The 20,709-nt window shown below is 45.1% G+C and overlaps 1 protein-coding gene and 1 non-coding gene across 2 annotated transcripts in view; both read left to right on the forward strand.

Moving 5' to 3' along the window:
- LOC126467286 (atrial natriuretic peptide-converting enzyme) overlaps positions 1-20,709 on the forward strand; it is a 264,050-nt gene that overhangs the window by 54,176 nt on the left and 189,165 nt on the right. The window lies entirely within an intron of this gene.
- Trnap-ugg (transfer RNA proline (anticodon UGG)) lies at positions 10,563-10,637 on the forward strand. The gene has a single exon. It is a non-coding gene; the product is annotated as a tRNA-Pro (tRNA).

Genomic DNA, 20,709 nt, shown 5'->3' on the forward strand with positions numbered 1-20,709 from the left:
GTTTCTTTCTCCGATTGCATTTCCTATCTGCCAATTTTTTGTCTGTATGAGTTTCTGTCTAAAGGATTCGAGAAATCTATCTGGCCTCTTTCGCGACCTATTTTACTTTGAGTATAGGGTATAGTTTTCAGATTTGTGGTAAAAATGTGAGTATGTACTATTGCTGGAATCTGTCGATGTGCCCATAAACCGTTAATCTTCCCTTTCGCATGTCTCCCGTGTGGCTGCGTAATTTTTGTTGTTTTCTGGAATTTTAGTCTATAGCAATCTTTCCTTCTTTTGGATCGAGAATCTTTCTCCTAATTTTGTGTTACACTTTATTTAAAGTCTGAGAGCCCCAGTGACATACTGGGCTTCTGATTTGATAACTGTGGTAAACTGTCTGACTTCTGTGTGTGCAGACACATATTTTTTTCGTTGTAGATGACGTAAGGTCCTCAGTAGGCCTTCTTGAATTTATGTAGACGAATTCTCTGGAAAACATTTTCTCTTTCTTGGGTTCAAGAACCTTGCTGAGACACTTGAAGCATGGGATTCTGAGATTTGACGATACTTTGTTGACTATATTTGGATGTCAAATTTTGAGCTCATAAACCTGTGTGTGTGTGTGTGTGTGTGTGTGTGTGTGTGTGTGTGTGTAAGGAAATTTCAACCCAAATAGGGACACATATAATGCCTGGGAAAAATTCCGAGGTCTTGAAACATCCCTAGCACTCGTAGTGGAAGTGAGGGTGGTTTGACGATCCATACTCGTATTAATGTTGCTTTAGCGGTTTGTTTTGTGACAGCCCTGCCGCACACTTACTATCTTCTACTGAGATATTTTTAATTGTATGACTTTATTGCTTCAGCAGTTTGTCACAGCATAGGTCTCCACCGTTTCTCCGGACAGGTTGTTCAGAAAACGGTGAAAAGGGGGGGAAGGGGAGGGGGGGGGGAGAGGAATGCTGGGTTCTGGGATTTCTGGAGCCTATGTATGTGGCTGTAGTTTTCCCACACGACCGCTGCGTAGTCCAGCAGAGGTGTTATAAGACATGTGACAATCCTGATGACATTTAAGACCTACACTTATCAGCCAGAACATTATAACCACCTATTTAACAGCTGGTATGTCCATCATTGGCACTGATAACAGCGGCGACGCGTTGGAATCAATGAGGCCTTAGTAGGTCACTGGAGGGAGTTGGCATCAAATCTGCACACACAAGTCACCTAATTACCGTAAATTTCGAGGAGGTGGGGGGAGGGGGCAATGAGATTCGACGCCACGTTCAGTTACATCCCAGATGTGTTCGGCCGGGGGTTCAAATCTGGCGAGTTGGGTGTCAGCATGGCAACTGGAACTCGCCACTGGGTTCCTCGAACCACTATCACACTCCTGGCCTTGTTACATGACGCATTATCTTGTTGAAAAATGCCACTGCCGTCGGGAAACACGATCGTCATGATCGGCTGTACGTGGTCTGCAACCAGTGTACGATACTCCCTGGCCGTCGTGTTGCCTTTCATGAGCTCCGCTGGACCCACGGATGCCCACGTGAATGTTCCATAGAGCGTAATGGAGCTGCCGCCAGCTTGTCTCCGTCCTGCAGTACAGGTGCCAAGGAGCCATTCCCATGGAAGACGACAGATTCGTACTCTCCTATCGGCATGATGAAGAAGGTATCGGGGTTCATCAGACCGTGCAACGCTCTGCCACTACGCCAACGTCCATTGCCCGATGCACTCGTAGTTGCCGGTGTCGTTGTGTTAACATTGGTACATGTATAGGTCGTCGGCTGCGAAGACGAATCGTTAGGAGTGTTCGGCCGGCCGAGGTGGCCGAGCGGTTCTAGGTGCTACAGTCTGGAACCGCGCGTTGGCCGGCCGCTGTGGCCGTGCGGTTCTGGGCGCTACAGTCTGGAACCGCGAGACCGCTACGGTCGCAGGTTCGAATCCTGCCTCAGGCATGGATGTGTGTGCTGTCCTTGGGTTAGTTAGGTTTAAGTAATTCCAAGTTCTAGGGGACTGTTGACCTGAGAAGTTAAGTCCCATAGTGCTCAGAGCCATTTTGAACCGCGTGACCACTACGGTCGCAGGTTCGAATCCTGCCTCGGGCATGGATGTGTGTGCTGTCCTTAGGTTAGTTAGGTTTAAGTAGTTCTAAGTTCTAGGGGACTGATGACCTCAGAAGTTAAGTCCCATTGTGCTCAGAGCCATTTGAACCATTTTTTGAGGAGTGTTCGGTGCACTGTGTGTTCAGACACACTTGTACTTCGCCCAGCCTTAAAGTCTGATGTTAGTACCGCCACAGTTCGTCGCCTATCCTGTCTTACCAATCTGCTCAGTCTACGATGTCCGACATCTATAATGAGAGATTGTCGCCCATTGCCACGACTTCTGGACGTGGTTTCACCTTGGTTTCGCCACGCGCTGAAGACACCACAGCACTCCTTGAACACCAGAAAAGTCGTGCAGTTTCCTAAATGTTCCTGCTAAGCCGCCGGGCCATCACAATCTGTCCATGGTCAAACTCAGATAGATCGCACGCCTTCCTCATTCTGCACATGACAGCACGCTCACTAATACTGCATACATCTTGCATATGCCTGACTAACAGTCATTCCTCGCCAGTTGACGCTGCTATCGCCTGCACGGGTTTATATCGATAATAGGTCAGTAGTCATAATAATCTGGCTGATCAGTGTATTTTAGCCGAACGGAATCAACTAAACTCAATATTACTTGGTGCAAATTTTTAGAAATGAATAGTACGCCATGGTACGTTCTTGAAGCAACTTGAGACAGGCGTGTTTAACTTGTGGGCTCCATTTCTGATTCAAAATCTAGTTCACTCAAGAATTTATTTTCTCTAGTTCATGAAGGGGAAACTAGCCGTTCAAGGTGTAGCCAGTGGTACGTCGCAATCAAACCTACAAAAATCCATGGAATAATTATATGAAAAACTAGTCGAGCTTTCCGTCCTCAGCAATTCTGCCTCACAACCTTCAAGATTCAATTCACCAATGTCAAACATTGAAACAACTTGGACGTGGGATCCCCACATACTTATCATGCAAAAGAAAGCCAACAATCACACGCACCTACAAGGCCCTCATCTGTCCCTCTCGCATGCAACAGTTGGATAGATTACTTGTCCAAAATTTTATACTCCTAAATACTTGAGGGCCAGGTACTCCAACTCGCTTTCCGTATCCGTGTATCCTCCCCCACTCGTTTTTTGCACCAACTTATGGACTTATCACATCTCTTAGAACTCCTGGGATATCTTCTTCAGTCCTATATCTCCTGCAGAGTCGAAACCCAACGACCCCACCCTTGAGAACCATAGCCTGCTGCGGCGCTTCTATCACCCTGTCCCATTTTTTATATCTCCACACACTACATGTCCTTTAGAAGAGTAATTTTAATCGCCTGACGTTCCTAGTTCAGGAAATCATTCCTGCGATCTACCCATCCTGTCACCGATAACCTCTCATTTTCTGTCCAATCCCATCTGTATCCAAATCCCTCATCTAGCATATGTACCAGGAGCCGACAGCACCAGCATCCTACATGGCTCAATAGCAACAGACACTATTCCGTCAAGATTAAGATCGTTGTCTTTTCGCTTACAAATATAAGGTTTTTGTATTCAACAAATACTCTTGACGTCCAACGCAAATGCAGCAAAAAGATGATGATGATGATGTTTGGTTCGTGGGGCGCTCAACTGCGCGGTTATCAGCGCCCGTACTAAGTACCAATTTTTACGCAGTCCAATTTCGCCACATTCATGAATCAGCAAAAAGAGAACCTTCTACCATCGAAAGCAGTTGCTGTTATTGAGGTGGCTTGCTTTCACACAGCAACTACACAGCCTCGTCTCAGGACCAAATAGGTGTAGAAAAATTACAGTAAAAATTATAGCAACACGGATTAGAAATAGTTTATAACAATTTGTTAATAGAAATGCCAAATCCGTTAATAACCATGCCGATCCAGCGTCAATGCGGAATAAAGGCAAAATAAAAAGAAGAGGAAAAATATCTTTCGTACCTTGAGAGTGGAGGGGATACGTGGCACTGTAGTTCAACATTCACTTGAACTGGCCTGCCGATGAACACTGGTTGTTTCAACACTGGTCTAGTCCTGAATCTGGTGAACGATGACTAACTTAGCTAGTAGAATGTCCATTTGGGATTTTCTGGGCAACGATTGTAGAAGTCCTGATGTTGTCTTGAGACATGGTTTTGATATTGTCGAACTAACTGACTTTGTGGGGCCGTGAGTTTCTTTGTATTCACATCTAGAGGTAAGATAAACCTGGGAACTCTTTAGGTGACGTAAGATGGAACCATAACATAGTCCGAATTGCTTGCACCCTCTAGGGTGTCTGACCACAACTGCAGTATGTTGCGCCTCTATGGAGGCTGGCGTTGCCGTGTGGCACCCTCTCTGTGTAAGGTTGTGTTTCGTATCTTCTGGCGGACACAGCAATGGTTATGTATCTCAGTTGTTGATGAGCCACAGAACGGCTGCTGCCAGCCAAACGCCCTAAGGGTGGTGCAGATTCAAAAGTAAATAAAAATAAAAGATATAATTGCACTTTCCTTGTAGACATATTGCGTCTCAACTTTTTCTGGGTTAAGGATAGGAGCTGAAGTAATGAATTAAAATTGGTGCCAAGGCCAGACTTGAACCCAGGTCTCTTGCTTACGTCAGTTCTATCCTTATCGAAGATAAACTTGAGATTCAGTATGTCTCCAGGAAAATGTAATTACATCATATCAATAGATCACTTCCGCCTGAGGCACAGGCAGGATTTCCCCATTACATACGAAGTTATGGTTCTATTCCAATACTGGACAGCCTCAGCAATACTGAAGATTTAAGAACACGGAAATCAAGCTGGGGTGAGGTATGAATTGGAGTTTGTGATAGGAAAGGCACTGGACTAGGGTAGACCAAGCCGGAATAACACAGTGACAGCGTAATGTATTGGATAACACATATGCCTCGTAAACAAGAGACCTAGGTTCAAGTCCCAGCATTGGCATAAATTATAATTAATTACTTCAGCTTTTCTCCTTATCAAAAATAAAAAAGATAAACTAAATAAATTTATGATTTAACTTTGTGTTAAATTATTATTCATTGAATTTGTAAACTGCTTTAGTTTACTACCTGTTTACTGAACTTACGCTTCTTAAAAGTTAGAAATAAATTTACATGGATTACAGACTGAAACATTTGATTGCTTTTCTTGTGTGATAGAAGACAGACGTAAAGAAGTAGGAAAGGTTAGGTAATCAGTTTTATGCATAAAATTCAACCGGAAGGAAACTGTGCTTTTAATGTTGCTGGCACCGGCGTAACTAACCTCTAGCTCTCGCAAAACATCGGAGCGCTTAACGCTTGGCCTTAGTTACGCGCCGCCTTGTAGCTCTTGTTGGAGAGAAAACGAGTGGTGGTCCTTGCGACATGCCTAGAGTGACTGTTGGTATGGGGACGAGAACACGCACCGCGGAACGTGCGAGTAACGGTGGCGGTGAGCGGCCAGAGAAGCTACCTGTTCTGTTCACAAAGATCACGGTCACCTAGTCTGGCAGTACGGCTGTCTGCCGTCCGCTGTCTGCTGGAGCAGCCAGCAACTGCCGTCTGTACTCCATTGAGCGCTTGGTCCGAAACGACTGTGAGTGTAAGGCTGCGGTCACAGTGGCTCCGATATCAGTGGATTCAGCCGACGACAGACATCGGCCGAAGGCGGCCAGTCTTTTCAAATCAGTGCACCACTACGTGCGCGGTCACACTATAGCCGATCTTATCTCCCGAATGTGCAGACTTAGGACGACAATCGGTGAAATTCAGATCAGTTTATATGATTCGGTCAAATCGACTGACGTCCTCGCACACGAAATGTGGAGCGTGAGAAACTGTTAAGTGTAGTCCGAGAAAGAATGAGTTTGTGGCATCCTGAGGATGAAAATATCATAATCGGGATATAGTTCGGAATCTATGGACTGAAATCTAAAATGAACTGCTACGTCGTAAAGAAAAATTGATTAATTAACTTGCTAACTTGACCTTTGACTTTGACACAGATACGATAGGTACTGCATTTAAACTCTCTTTTGATTTTTTTCCTAGGTGCATACATTCTACGATTTTTTACCTTTCTAATACAAACAATCTATGAAAAAATTTGACTATAGATGAATATGTTTCCTTCGCTACTGCTGTAAGGAGAGAACGGGTTAGGTGCAGGATGAGTTGGCGGTCGGAGGTTTCCGTTTCTCCGGTTCTCAGAGGACGCCAGGCAAAGTCGGAGACAACTGCTACATCTCGCGATGAAGACTCCGTCTCTCGTAGCAGCTACAGTACTCACAGTCGCCGTAATATTTTCTGGAAACTCTTTTCAGAATGAGAAGGTTGAACAACAGTTGCAGTATGATATCTTCTGACTAACAAACTGCTCGCCTACGGAGCGTCTTGAACATACAAGCTGACGGAGAAATATTGCGCGTCGTTCGGACCGTGATAGTAGCAGATTCGCCTAGTAATGTTAATCCACGAAGAAATCACTGTGCACTGTATTGCTAAACACACTAATAGTTTTTATGAAGGACCGGAGATACAACACCGAATAAAAGTTCGTAAACGTTATTTACCTTCTTTTTCACTAATTAAATTTCTTATTCTTGATAATTGCGATTACAAGTTGTATCTCCCTTTCACTTCAAAATTTCGTGCTTAATCGTAAGACTCTGTTCGGCCACTTTTCATTTTTTCAAGCTTTTGTGTAAAAAGTAGTACTGGTGTGGTTATCGGCACGCTAGCCGTGGAAATTTGGACATTTGTTAATAATTTTAATACGGGTGCTCTTGCAAATCAGACAGTGGGGGCAAGTTGGCGTTGTTATCAGGCTTGTTGTGGGCGCCTGAGTGACAGATGTTCTCAAGTTGGCAACATAAGCGATCTCAGCGAGCACATCATCAGATCAACATGCATCTTTGAGGTGCTTAAGCAGGGGAATATTCACTGGTTATTCCGTTATCAGATATGCGACGCACTTTAATTCAAAGAAGAAACAGTGATACTAAACTAATAAAATTACCAAAATGGTGATATTAGAAATTGAGAAAAATTGTAAAAGATTCTCTACAATTCTTCTATGAGTATTACGTTCAAAATGGTTCAAATGGCTCTGAGCACTATGGGACTTAACATCTGAGGTCATCAGTCCCCTAGAACTTAGAACTACTTAAACCTGACTAACCTAAGGACATCACCCACATCCATGCCCGAGGCAGGATTCGAACCTGCGATCATAGCGGTCGCGCGGTTCCAGACTGAAGCACCTAGAACCGCTCGGCCACACCGGCCGGCGAGTATTATGTCCGAGATGAACTGCCACCCATTAAAAAAATAGTTAAGCGCATCTTCTCAGCGTTTTAAATGTGAGCTAGGATATAAACTTTTACAAGACGCTTTACCGTAGTAGCTTCTTAGTCCAATACAGATGGCAAGTGTCCATTAAAATCGTTGGCTGCCCTCTCTTTAGGAAATACTTTGATTTTCACTAAAAAGTAACGTTCTGGTGTTCATACACCCCAAGTAACCTACACGGGTGGATGCTCTTGACATGAAATGAACCGATGCATTAATGGGCTGTGCCCCATCCATATACTGTAAATGTTAACAACACTTCAGCGCAACGTCATGACAGTGACACGGAATACAAGTTGTTACCTCCCAATTACAGCCAGTTATTCACCCGTACAGGAGGTCACTGCATGGCACTGCGTATCACAGAAAGTGTTGTTCTGGGTGTCAATTTTCAGTAACATGTTTAAGCAAGGGAACTAAATTGGCTGCTTGGTCCCTTGCCCCATAGCGATTTCTACACTCATGTTCATAAATTAAGGATAATTGCAGAATGTGATGCCACACAACGTCGCACTACACAAACCTGGCACTAATAGCATAGGCACATAGGGAACACACACGACACAGATCTGTAAGTCCACGGTATTGGTGATAAATTGAGAAAACCGTCCCGAAACACACGTGCTGCAAAACGACACTGTTTCCTGCGCATGAACCCCGACATCAATATGGAATATGATCACCATGCACACATACCCAGGCCGCACAACGGGTCGGCATACTGTGGATCAGGTGGTCAAGCAGCTGCTGGGGTATAGCCTCCAATTCTTGCACCAGTGCCTGTCGGAGCTCCTGAAGTGTCCTAGGGGTTCGAAGACGTGCAACGATACGTCGACCAAGAGCATCCCAGGCGTGCTCAATGGAGTTTAGGTCTGGAGAACATCGAGGCCACTCCATTCGCCTGATATCTTCTGTTTCAAGGTACTCCTCCAAGATGGCAGCTCGATGGCGCCGTGCGTTATCACCCTTCCAAGATGGCAGCTCGATGGCGCCGTGCGTTATCACCCTTCAGGAGTACATACTGGCGCAAAATGACGTCCCGATACACCCGACCTGTTACGATTCCTCTGTCAAAGACATGCAGGTGTCTACGTGCACCAATCATAATTCCGCCCACATCATCAAACCACGACCTCCATACAGGTCCCTTTCATGGACATTAAGGGGTTGGTATCTGGTTCCTGGTTCACGCCAGATGAAAACCCGGCGGAATTGCTGTTCAGACTTCACCTGGACTCGTCCGTGAACATAACCCAGGACCACTGTTCCAATGACTTTGTACTGTGTTCTTGACACCAGGCTTTACGGGCTCTCCTGGGACCAGGGGTCAGTGGACTGCACCTTGCAGGTCTCCAGGCGAATAAACCATGTCTGTTCAGTCGTAAGTAGACTGTGTGTCTGGAGACAACTGTTCCAGTGGCTGCGGTAAGGTCCCGAGCAAGGCTACCTGCAGTACTCCGTGGCCGTCTGCGGGTACTGATGGTGAGATATCGGTCTTCTTGTGGTGTTGTACACTGTGGACGTCCCGTACTGTAGCGCCTGGACACGTTTGGTGTCTGCTGGGATCGTTGCCATAATCTTAAGATCACACTTTGTGGCACACGGAGGGCCCGTGCTACGACCTCCTGTGTTTGACCAGCCCTCAGTCGCCCTAGTATTCTACCCCTCATAACGTCATCAATATGTGTTCTTTGAGCCATTTTAAACACACAGTCACCATTAGCACGTCTGATAACGTCTGCACACTTACTCGCTGCACCGTACTCTGACATGCACCAACACACCTCTGCGTATGTGCACTGCTGCCAGCGCCACCGTGCGACGCAGGTCAAATGCACCGCATGGTCATACCCAGAGGGGATTTAAACCAGCAAATCGCCCACCAGAGCGTTGCTTCACCATGTATCAGCATTATCCTTAATTTATGAGCATGAATGTAGATTCAGTTACTGAACGCACGCACCACCTGTGGTGAATAGGTACATGCAATTATGCAGGCACTGGGTCAGGTTAAAAATTAACTAGATACTAATTTGGTCATCCTCTACGATTTCCTTAGATGATTTGAAGAGATCCACATTAAATAACACAGCTCATTTCTTTGTTTAGGGGAGAAGGTGCTATTCTGCCGGGCGGGACGGGGACGGGGAACAAGAAAAGGAAGTACAACGTTAGATCTGAAACTGTCTAGCACGGATGAAGCAGTTGCCTTGTTAGAGATGAGCGTCTGAAGATGTGCCTTAACCGATAAACCGCCTCTCACTGGCCCGAAGTGATTTAGGCCTAGAACTGGATACGTAATCATGGTGCGCGGAAAGGATTTTGAACGCTGCTTCTCCCGGTTGCGATTCCAGCTCCACCGGATCTCTACGGAGGCGGTGGACCTGCGCAGGCAGTGCCGACGTGGGGACGTCGTGAGGAGGCTGTGATCGGAGAGCAAAGTGAGCGGCCTCGCCGCTATGCCCGGCACTAGCGCCGTTCACCTTGGAGCCCAGCCCGGCCTGCTTTGGCAGCGCTCTGCACACGCCGCCGTTCTCGCATTGGCAGCATAGGCTAGGCGACTGCTTGGCAAGGTGCTCCTGCACAGTCTCAACCGCGTGCAGCGACGAAGCATCGATCTCCCTTACATGCGACAGAACGACGACTAGATGGCTAATATCGTAATAAGCTGCTGACGGGCGTTGATATATATCAACGGGGACAGGTGAAAATGTGTGCCCCGACCGGAACTCGAACCCAGGATCTCCTGCTTACTTGTCAGACGCTCTATCGATCTGAGCCACCGAGGGCACAGAGGATAGTGCGACTGCAGCGACTATCTCTCTCACGCCTCCCGCGAGACCCACATTCTCACCTTATATGTCCACACACTACATTCGTAGTGTCCCACCCCCAACACACTCATTACTCGTGGAAGACATTCTTACCAAGTCCCGTAAGAGTTCGGGTAATATGTGTGCATCAGCACAGAAAATGAAGGTCATGGCCGGTATTGCCAGAACTATATACTTATATGGATATGGTGTCTGTTCTTTCGGACATGTCCGAATGTAGTGTGTGGACATATAAGGTGAGAATGTGGTTCCCGCGGCAGGCGTGCGAGAGATAGTCCCTGCAGTCGCACTATCCTCTGTGCCCTCGGTGGCTCAGATGGATAGAGCGTCTGCCATGGAAGCAGGAGATCCCGGGTTCGAGTCCCGGTCGGGGCACACATTTTCATCTATCCCCGTTGACATATATCAACGCCCGTCAGCAGCTGAAAGTATTAATATATAATTCTAATTTCATTCTAGACGGCTGCAGGTCATCAATTAAGAACAGACACCATATCCATACAAGAATATCGTAATAAGTGAGTGTGGCATAGAAAGGAAACTGCAACCGCTCAACAGAGCGAAGGCCACTGAGCCTCACCCGATATCAATACGATTCTGGGCAGAGCATATGAAAGAACGATGTTAGAAAGAATCCCGCGAACACCAGGTAAAATTGTTGTTTATTAGACTACCACGGGTTTCGTGTCCTAAAGTCGCAGTATCAGTAGCGACCTACATGGTAAAGTGCAAAGTACAGTGTCACCACATTTTGTGGATATTAAAATTAATGAAAGAGTGTCCAAAATATACTCACAACTTTAAATGGTCATGCCGCACTGTCCTAACGGATACATTCGTCTTACGCCCACAATGATTTCTGCGGCTATTTCACACGTGTTGCTTGCCTGTTAGCACTGAGAACCTCACGCATCCACCGCTGCTCTCGGTTGTTAAGTGAAAGTCGTCGGCGACTGCGTTGTCTGTAGTGAGAGCCAAAGCCTGAAATTTGGTACTCTCGGCATACTCTTGACCCATCGCTTCTAGTCAAAACTTACACTGAAGAGTCGAAGAAACTGGTACACCTGCCTAATATCGTGTAGGGACCATCGAGCACGCAGAAGTGCCACAACACGACGTGGCATGGACTCGACTAATGTCTGAAGTAGTGCTGGAGGGAACTGAACACTATGAATCCTGCAAAGTTGTCCATAAATCCATAAGATTACGAGGGGTGGAGATCTCCTCTGAAGAGCACGTTGCGAGGCATCCCAGATATGCTCAATCATGTCCATGTCTCGGGAGTCTGGTGGCCAGCGGAAATGTTTAAACTTAGAAGATTGTTCCTGATGCCACTCTGTAACAATTCTGCACGTGTAGGGTGTCGCAGTGTCCTGTTTGAAATGCACAATGGCCACGAATAGATGTAGGTGATCAGACAAGATGCTTACGTACGTGTCTCCTGTCAGAGTCGTATCTAGTCATATCAGGGGTCCCATATAACTCCAACTGCACACGCCCCACACCACTACAGAGCCTCCAGCAGCTTGAACAGTCCCCTGTTGACATGCAGGGTCCATGGGTTCATTAGGTTTTCTCCATGTCCTTACACGCCCGATGTAATTTGAAACGCGACTCGTCAGACCAGGCAACCTGTTTCCAGTCATCAACAGTCCTGTGTCGATATTGACGGGCCCAGGCAAGGCGTAAAGCTTTGTGTCGTACAGTCATTAAGGGTACTCGCCCGCATCTCGTGGTCGTGCGGTAGCCTTCTCGCTTCCCACGCCCGGGTTCCCGGGTTCGATTCCCGGCGGGGTCAGGGATTTTCTCTGCCTCGTGATGGCTGGGTGTTGTGTGCTGTCCTTAGGTTAGTTAGGTTTAGGTATTCTAAGTTCTAGGGGACTGATGACCATAGCTGTTAAGTCCCATAGTGCTCAGAGCCATTTAAGGGTACTCGAGTGGGCCTTCGACTCCGAAAGCCCGTATCGATGATGTTTCGTTGAATGGTTCGCACCCTGTCACTTGTTGATGGCCCCGCATTGAAATCTGCAGCAATTTGTGGAAGGGTTGCACTTCTGTCACGCTGAACGATTCTCTTCAGTCGTCGTTGGTCCTGTCGTTGCATGATCTTTTTCCGGCCGCAAAGATGTCGGAGATTTCATGTTTTACTGAATTCCTGATATTCACGATACACTCGTGAACTGGTCGTACGGGAAAATCCCCACTTCATCGCTACCTCTTAGATGCTCTGTCCTATCGCTCAAGCGCCGACTATAACACCACTTTCAAACTCACTTAAATCTTTAGAACCTGCCATTGTAGCACCAATAATTAATCTAACAACTGCGTCAGACACTTGTCTTATATAGGCGTTGCCGACCGTTGCGCCGTATTCTGTCTGTTTACGTATCTCAGTATTTGAATACGCATGCCTGTACCAGTTTCTTTGGTGCATCAGTGTACTATTCAGTGAATATTCTCAACAGCACGGCGAGCGAAAGGTAACTAAAACGTTCTCCATTCATTTAGGACAAATTGTTGATATGTGAACTTGTGGTTACAAAGGCATGTTTTAAAAATTTCCTGCATCAGAAAAGAAAATAGAAAATTATTTTATAGTGAGAGGATGACAAATTTTTTTTAAAAGGTCCACACTGGGATAAAAAATTGTCGCTACTAACATGATTAGTAAGACACAGCCACCTAATAGTAATCTGCACAGTGCCGCGAATTCTCAGTGTTAGTATGGACGATTTTTTACCGCCAATGAGGCCCTTGTAAACATTTTAGCGTCCTCTCACTGTAAAATATGTTTCTTTTTTCTTTTTAGATGCAGGCAAATTTTAAAACTTGACCTTGTGATTGCAAGTTTCATGTTACAGCAATTTGTCCTAAATGTATGAGACGCGCATTTTGGTCCCATTGATGTTGATAATATTCACGGAACAATAAATTTTGACCAGTGGCGATGGGTATGCGATGTATATTTTAGGCATTCCTTTATTAATTGTAATATCCGAAAAAAGTGGTAAAACTGTACTTCGATCTTTATCATGAAGGTTGCATCTGATGATGCGGCCTTAGGCCACGAAACCAGTTGTTCTTACCCAACATCATGTCTTTCAGCAGCTGCGGTTGCCCAGAATATAAAATAGTTTGTGAGAGTATGAGAAAGAATTTGACCCTCTTCTAACAGCAATGCACCATAGATCTTTGGAGGGGCGAAGTGTTACCAATCATCGTAAAAATTCACAGGTCATTCCCGTTCACAAGAAAGGTCCTCGAACAAACGCACAAAACCATAAGCCTATATCTCTGACGTCGGTCAGTTTTAGAATTTTGGAACATGGTTTATGCTCGCGTATTATAACTGGAGGCCGAAAATCTCCTATGTAGGAGCCAACATGTATTTCGGAATTAATGATTGGGTGAAACGCAGCTCGCTCCATTCATCCAGAAAGCAGTAGATACAGGCCCCCAGGTAGGGCCGTGTTCCTTGACCTCCGACAGTAATTCGATACAGGTCCGCACTGTCTGCTGACGGACAAAGTACGAGCGATCGGAATATCAGACCAACTGTAAGATTGGATTGAAGGGTTTCTAGAAAACAGAACACGGCATGTCATTCTGAACGGAGAGAAGTCTTCAAATACGAAAGAAACTTCAAGCGTGCCCCAGGGCAGTGTTATAGGTCCATCAGTTTTCACATTATATATGAATGACCTAGTAGATAAGGCCGGTATTACACTATCAAATTTCTTTGTCAAGGAATTGATCAAAGATTTGATCAAATATTCGCCAAATATATTTGACAAAGATCTTTGACGTGGCGCTAAAAAGGGGTATCACATTGTCGTCATATTTTTCGTCAAAGTTCAAGATGGCTGACAACAACAACTTGTTATTAACCGCTGCAGTTGCATGTACCTCAATTGCACTGTGTGCACATGCGGAAAAGAAGCGGAGGAAAAAAAGGAAACGTGCCTGGGTGCAGCCGTAGGTTTTACGACGACACAATAAAAGCATTCAACAAACTTGTTACGTGAACTTATAGTAGAGGACGTCAAGTCGTACATCAATTACTTAAGAATAGATGAGCATACATTTCAGTATGTTCTCAGTGAAGTGTATACTCAAATCACAAAGCACAATACTCACAAGAACTGCTATAACTGCAGAAGACAGGCTCACTGGGAAATACGGAAGCGTCCGATCCCGCCCGTCTGCTTTGACCCATGACGTCACAAATATGGCGGAAACAAAAACAAACACACACACTTTCCACAAGAAGCCTAATGACACTAACGGGACAAGCGCGGGAAATGGGGTGTTTTGGGTGCGGGGCAAACTAAATATAAACAAATTTAGACGCCTTGCGTAGCTACAACGTGTAAGTGAAGACAGCCATGCATGAATACCCACCCATCTTCCCAGAACCTATAGAAGATAAAGATGCTTCAGTAGCTGATTAGTGTTTTTTGTCTTTTAAAAAAAAATCTCACGGGATAGAACGAACAGATCAGAAAGATAAATATAATAAACTAAAACAGAAATTGGCGGAAACAGATAGTTAAAATAAGTAATAAGTGTTTTTAAATAAAAAAAAAAATCTCACGAGGTAGAACGAACAGATCAGAAAAGTAAATAACATAAGATAAAACAGAACTGGAGACAGCCACACTCAAACCAAACTCCGCGCCGTCATGACGTCACACACGACAACACCCTTACGTCACGGGTCAAAGCCGACGCGTGGGATCGGACGCTTCTGTCGACCCGCTCACTGTAACACTCCGATTCCTTGCTACATGAGAGAGTTAGGTTAGGTTAGGTTAGGTTAGGCGAGGTCAGGTCAGGTCAGGCAAGGTCTCCAATCTTCTTAATCTATTTTTGTATGCACTGTGCCTCACGTTGTAAAGTGCCTCATCAGCTTCATAAATCTCTATTAATTTTGTAGTTGACGGTACACACCAATTGCATTTACCGGCAATGTTTATAACAACACTACAGATGACGGAACGCTGCAGCGATGCTAGCGCTCCACGTGGTAACATGTCACATTGCAATGAACAGAAGACAAGCTACTTCTTTGATCAAATCTACAGCGAGGCCGTAGATTTGATAAAATTTATTTGACGACGGACGAGATTTGACAAAGTTCCCTATTACACCATCAAATTTCTTTGACAAAGATATTTGATAGTGTAATACCGGCCTAACGTCGGAAGTTGCATGAGGCGTCTCGCTGATGATGCAGCTGTATACAGTGAATTCGCGATGCTATTAAATTGTAGCTAAATGCAGTAAGATCTGCAGAGGATCGACGCTTGGTGCAGGGAGCAGAAATTGACCCTCAACGTAAACAAATGTAACGTACTGCGAATACATAGAATGAGCAGTTATTGTATGATTACACGATGTCAGAACAATCACTAGAAGCAGTTACACTCATAAAATATCTAGGCGTATGCGTACGGAGCGATTTGAAATAGAGCGACCACATAAAATTAATCGCAAGGAAGGCAGATGTCAGACTGACATTCATTAGAAGAATCCTCAGGAAGTGTTGTCCATCGACAAAGGTGGTATCCGTATCGGATAGAAGGAAACAGAGAAGATGTAAAGGAAAGCAGCGCGTTTCATTACATGTTCATTTAGTAAGCACGAAAGCGCCACAGAGATGAGCATAAGCTGCAAGAGAGATGTTCGTCATTACGGCGTGGTTTATTCTTAAAGTCTAGCTCCAACTATCATTCCGCTTTCAGTGTCTGTTGATTACGGTTGTTCGACCATAATCACGTCGGAAACCTTTCTAAACGAATCACCTGAATATAAATGACAGCTCCGGCAATGGAGTGACGATTTAATTCCTTGTGTGCGCGATACTACCACCATCTGTATAGGTGCATATCGCTGTCGCGTGACTTTTGTCACCTCAGTGCAGAACAGCTGTTAAGCGTGGGTTATTGTCCGATGTACATGTTACGTACGAGAAAATGCTGTACTTCAGTTAACTTTGTAAAAGGCGTTCCAGAGCTTAATACTTCATCACTTGGTTCAAACATTCATGTTAGGTATTACATGATAGCTTGCGCTGGCAGTAAAGACGTGTAATAAATGTGTAGGTGCTGAAGATGTAATGAAACTTCCTGGCAGATTAAAACTGTGCCGGACCGAGACTCGAAGTCGGGACCTTACCCTTTCGCGGGCAAGTGCTCTACCATTTGAGCTACCCAAGCACGACTCACGCCCCGTCCTCACAGCTTTACTTCCGCCAGTACCTCGTCTCCTGCCTTCCAAACTTCACTAACTTCCAGGAGTGCTAGTTCTGCAAGGTTCACAGGAGAGCTTCTGTGAAGTTTGGAAGGTAGGAGACGAGGTACTGGCGGAAGTAAAGCTGTGAGGACGGGGCGTGAGTCGTGCTTGGGTAGATCAGATGGTAGCCGGCACGGTAGCTCAGCGTGTTCGGCCAGAGAGCCGGTTGGCCTCTGTAATAAAAAAACTGAGTGGAAGGATCAACAAACGAACTTTAACGGATGTCATGTGACGTCCGCAATGACCATACCCAACGATCAACAACGAAACAAAACAAAAAAAGATGGTGGAGCACCTGCCCGCGAAAGGCAAAGGTCCCGAGTTCGAGTCTCGGTGCGGCACACAGTTTTAATTTTCCAGGAAGTTTCATATCAGCGCACACTCCACTGAAGAGTGAAAATCTCATTCTGAAGATGTAATCATCGAAGCTTGTGCTACGAAGATAACTGCCTGAAGTGTAAATGAACGGAGTTTACTATCATACTGTTTGGACATCATCGAAATGTTGACGACAGAAGATCAAGTAACTCTGCGTGAAATTTGACGCTGGGCCTCATACAAGTAGGACAGAATTCATACAGCGTTGCCTAGTCAACGGTGCTGTTTTATGCAACCAGGTAACGGAAGTGTATTAAGCTGGCCCTTTTGTGTGGGCACTTCAAAGAAAGTAACAAAAACCTCGAAGTGTGCTAAATAAGATTCGAATGATGTCGAAAATAGAACATAGAGAGCGCTGTTATCCTTCAGAGATAACGATCGCGGGACCCAGCAGGTAGAAAAAGAAATCCTTATTAATAACTCGCGCACAACGGACACGACCAGACAACAAAGACAACGGTTTATACACCAAGGTCAAGAAGGGGAAGGGAGCTCGCACGAAGTGCAGCTCTTAAATTTTGATACCGTAATGTTCCGAACGCTCTTGTTATTGGCTGTAGACAAGTGGAGCGCAGCGTGACCTGTTGCCGGCCGCTGGTGTAGGCCTACACGTGACTACTGTGCGGGCAGCGCCACACCGTAATTACCGCCGGTAGCTGGGAACGTACGCTCGCCTCATTGCGAACAGGCGACCGTTCCGATAATAACTGTGCGGCCGTTGTTAAATGCAGGCGAGTGAGAGCGGCCTCAGGACTGCGACAGTTTTGCGATTTTGCTGCGAAAAATGTACAGCGGGGCAGGTTAATGGACACTCCTCCAAGGACACACTCTGCGTCCCTTTAGAGCTGACTTCAGGTAACTTTCAGCTGATTTAGAGGTGGCTCCCATGTTGGAACGAAAAGGAAAATTCCGTGCTCCACGCGTCGACTACGATGTCATTAGAGGTGGATGCTGCATTTGGGTGCGGGAATAGAAGAATACGCATCTTTTTCTAATTCGCTCTTTATGATTTCATATTTGTTTGGACACTAATATCCGCACTATCGGGCGCGCCTGCTTCGTAAAATAATAAACACATGAATCTGTATGCAAACTACAATACCGTAAAAGCAGTACAAATCTCAGATCACAAATTCATACTAAGGAGCTAGCTCTCTGTCTAGTTGTATCAATTCCAAATCAGAATATTTCATTGTCAGTTATTGGCCGACAAGTGCAGGAGAAGTGGGGGTGCAGGGTTATTTATCAACACATAACGTGTCACTGTCTAGGCTGAAACCAAAAACCCACCCTCACCGCTGTGGACAGGCAGCGAATGGCACTGCTGATGAACCGTCCGTTGGAGTGTGACTTTACCCCTGTGACCCCTCTTTGCTAGTCGGATCTCATAAGTAGATGCCCCGTCATTGGCTGTGTAAGTCAGCTCAGAAGTCGGAAGAACGGTATACCACTTCCTGTAGGCCCATTCCATTTAAACACTTTGTGTTTAGGATGGCTGTATATTTCAACACTTATGATGACTTTATATGACATCCGCTTAATTTCGTGGCAACCCTTTTCGAAACATAATGAATTTCTCGTGCTTTCATTAATGAGAATGTCTTATACATTTGGTGCTCTGCTTCTTGCAGAAATTGCAGATATGTTATGTTAACAACTACGTATTTTACGTAAGCTGCTTTTTTATGGTAGTTTATTTTATCTGACTAATTTCTGGCGTTCGGCCATCTTCGGCGGTATCTGTATTACAGACAAAAATATTTTTCTTTAATAATACGTTATTTACAGTGTATGCGGTAGCGTTTTATGATCTTGTGGTTCTCTGTATTATCATAATGTCACTTGTCTTATATGTACTGCTTTTTAAGGTATGCCAAAGACGATAATTCGTTGTAATCATATAAGAATATGATTATATGATTTATATATACTTGTATATGCAATCAGCTTGGGAAATTTTTACGAGAATATGCATTTGTTAGTGGCAATTGCTGTACAAAGATCACTATTTGTAGTATATCGTAAACTATAATAGTAATGTCTCTAGTCTATATTATCTCCGTTAACAGAGTAAAGAAATGTGTTGCACGTTACAGAAAACTAGTGAAGGCAAGATACATTATGATGCTTTAAAAAAACCACACACTCATAAAACGCTACCATATGTTCTATAAATATACCATATATAATAAGAAATATTTGTCTTTTGTCATACAGATGCCGCCGATGATAGGCGAACGCAGTGAAATAAACTACCATCAAAACCCATCTTGCATAAGTTAAATACATAATTCCTAATGTGACATATTTCTGTTAATGAATGGTTTGGTAGGGCTAACTCAAGCAACTCAGTTAAAATTGTGAGTTGCGCCAGCACTCGTACCTTTTGCGTGCAGAAGGCTCCAGATTGCTCTATTAAAGCACGCTCAACTCGCCACAGGTGCTTCTCCAAAATTCCTAGCTCCATAGCAGCTGTCCCCCTAAGCAGCTGCACTAGAATCACTGACAGAAAGAAGGATGCATAGGAGTAAAGTACTTGCAAAAAGAGAAACTAGCTTCCAGGTTCCAACAAAAAATACTAGAATCAGGCGCAGTTCGAATACTGAACCTCTGAGCTAGTAAGCTGACAATTAATCGACTGGGCTGCATAGCAACATTGGCAATTTAATTATCTTTGCAAGTCATTTCATAGGTTGGCCTTCATGATTGAGTTTCCTCGAGAGACTGGGCTTCATATTGATAGCTGACAGCTAAGGTTCGGGCGTTTAATAATAATAAACGGTCTGTACCCCTACACGTTTACTTTTCCAGTGTTTCCGAAGTTTTCCGGAGTTAAAATGGACTGCGGCTCGGGCTTACACTTGCTTCAATTTTTTATCTAGCGTCTTAAAAATAATTCCTTATCTTCATGGAGTTGACATGTTAATCTGAATTTGGCAATGTTAGTGGCACAGAGTAGGCGGTTATTCTTCCTGTTGCCATCTCTCTCATAAGCCTCCCCCCTCCTCCACCTCCACCCCCTCACACACGAAAGCAAATACGCACCAACAGAACGGAATTTGAGTACACTACCTGTCATCATCTTTACCCGCCAGATTAGCCGAAAGCGCTACTGCGCTGCTTCCTGGAGTCGGGTAGGCGCGTCGACCCGGATCGAATCCGCCCAGCGGATTAACGACGAGGGCCTGGATGTGATTTTTAGGTGGTTCTCCACATCCCACTAGGTGAATACTGGGCTAGTCCCCACGTCCCACCTCAGTTACATGACGCGCAGACATTTGCAACACTTTCGCATTATTTCATGATTTACACTAAATACTGACAGCTGGGGTACACTGATTCCATACTGCAGGGTATGGGGGTGGTGGCAGGAAGGGAAGCCGACCCACCCTTCGAATTAACAATGTCAAATCCGATTGTAACAGTATCGACCCTGTGTAAATTGCGGGACAAAGGCTCAAGCGAAAGAAGAAGAATCTGTCAGCTTCTGTGTTATCCCATGTGGAAATGTGAGAACGTTTTCGAAATGTTGTCGAATCATTTGAGTGAGGCGGGACATTGGTAGCAGTCCGGTGGTCATCTAGATGGATAAAGGAAACCACCTAAAAAACACGTCCGAGTGGGCCAGCAGACGGCCTTCATCGTTAATCCACCGAGCGGGTTTTATTCGGGGCCAGTGCACACCTCGGATCCCGGAAGCGGCGTGCTAACACGCGCAGCTGTCCGAACCATATACGTCATTTAATGGTATGACAAAAAAGGAACTAAAACTACA

The sequence above is a fragment of the Schistocerca serialis genome, chromosome 1, assembly GCF_023864345.2.
Source record: "Schistocerca serialis cubense isolate TAMUIC-IGC-003099 chromosome 1, iqSchSeri2.2, whole genome shotgun sequence".
Lineage (NCBI taxonomy): Eukaryota > Metazoa > Arthropoda > Insecta > Orthoptera > Acrididae > Schistocerca > Schistocerca serialis.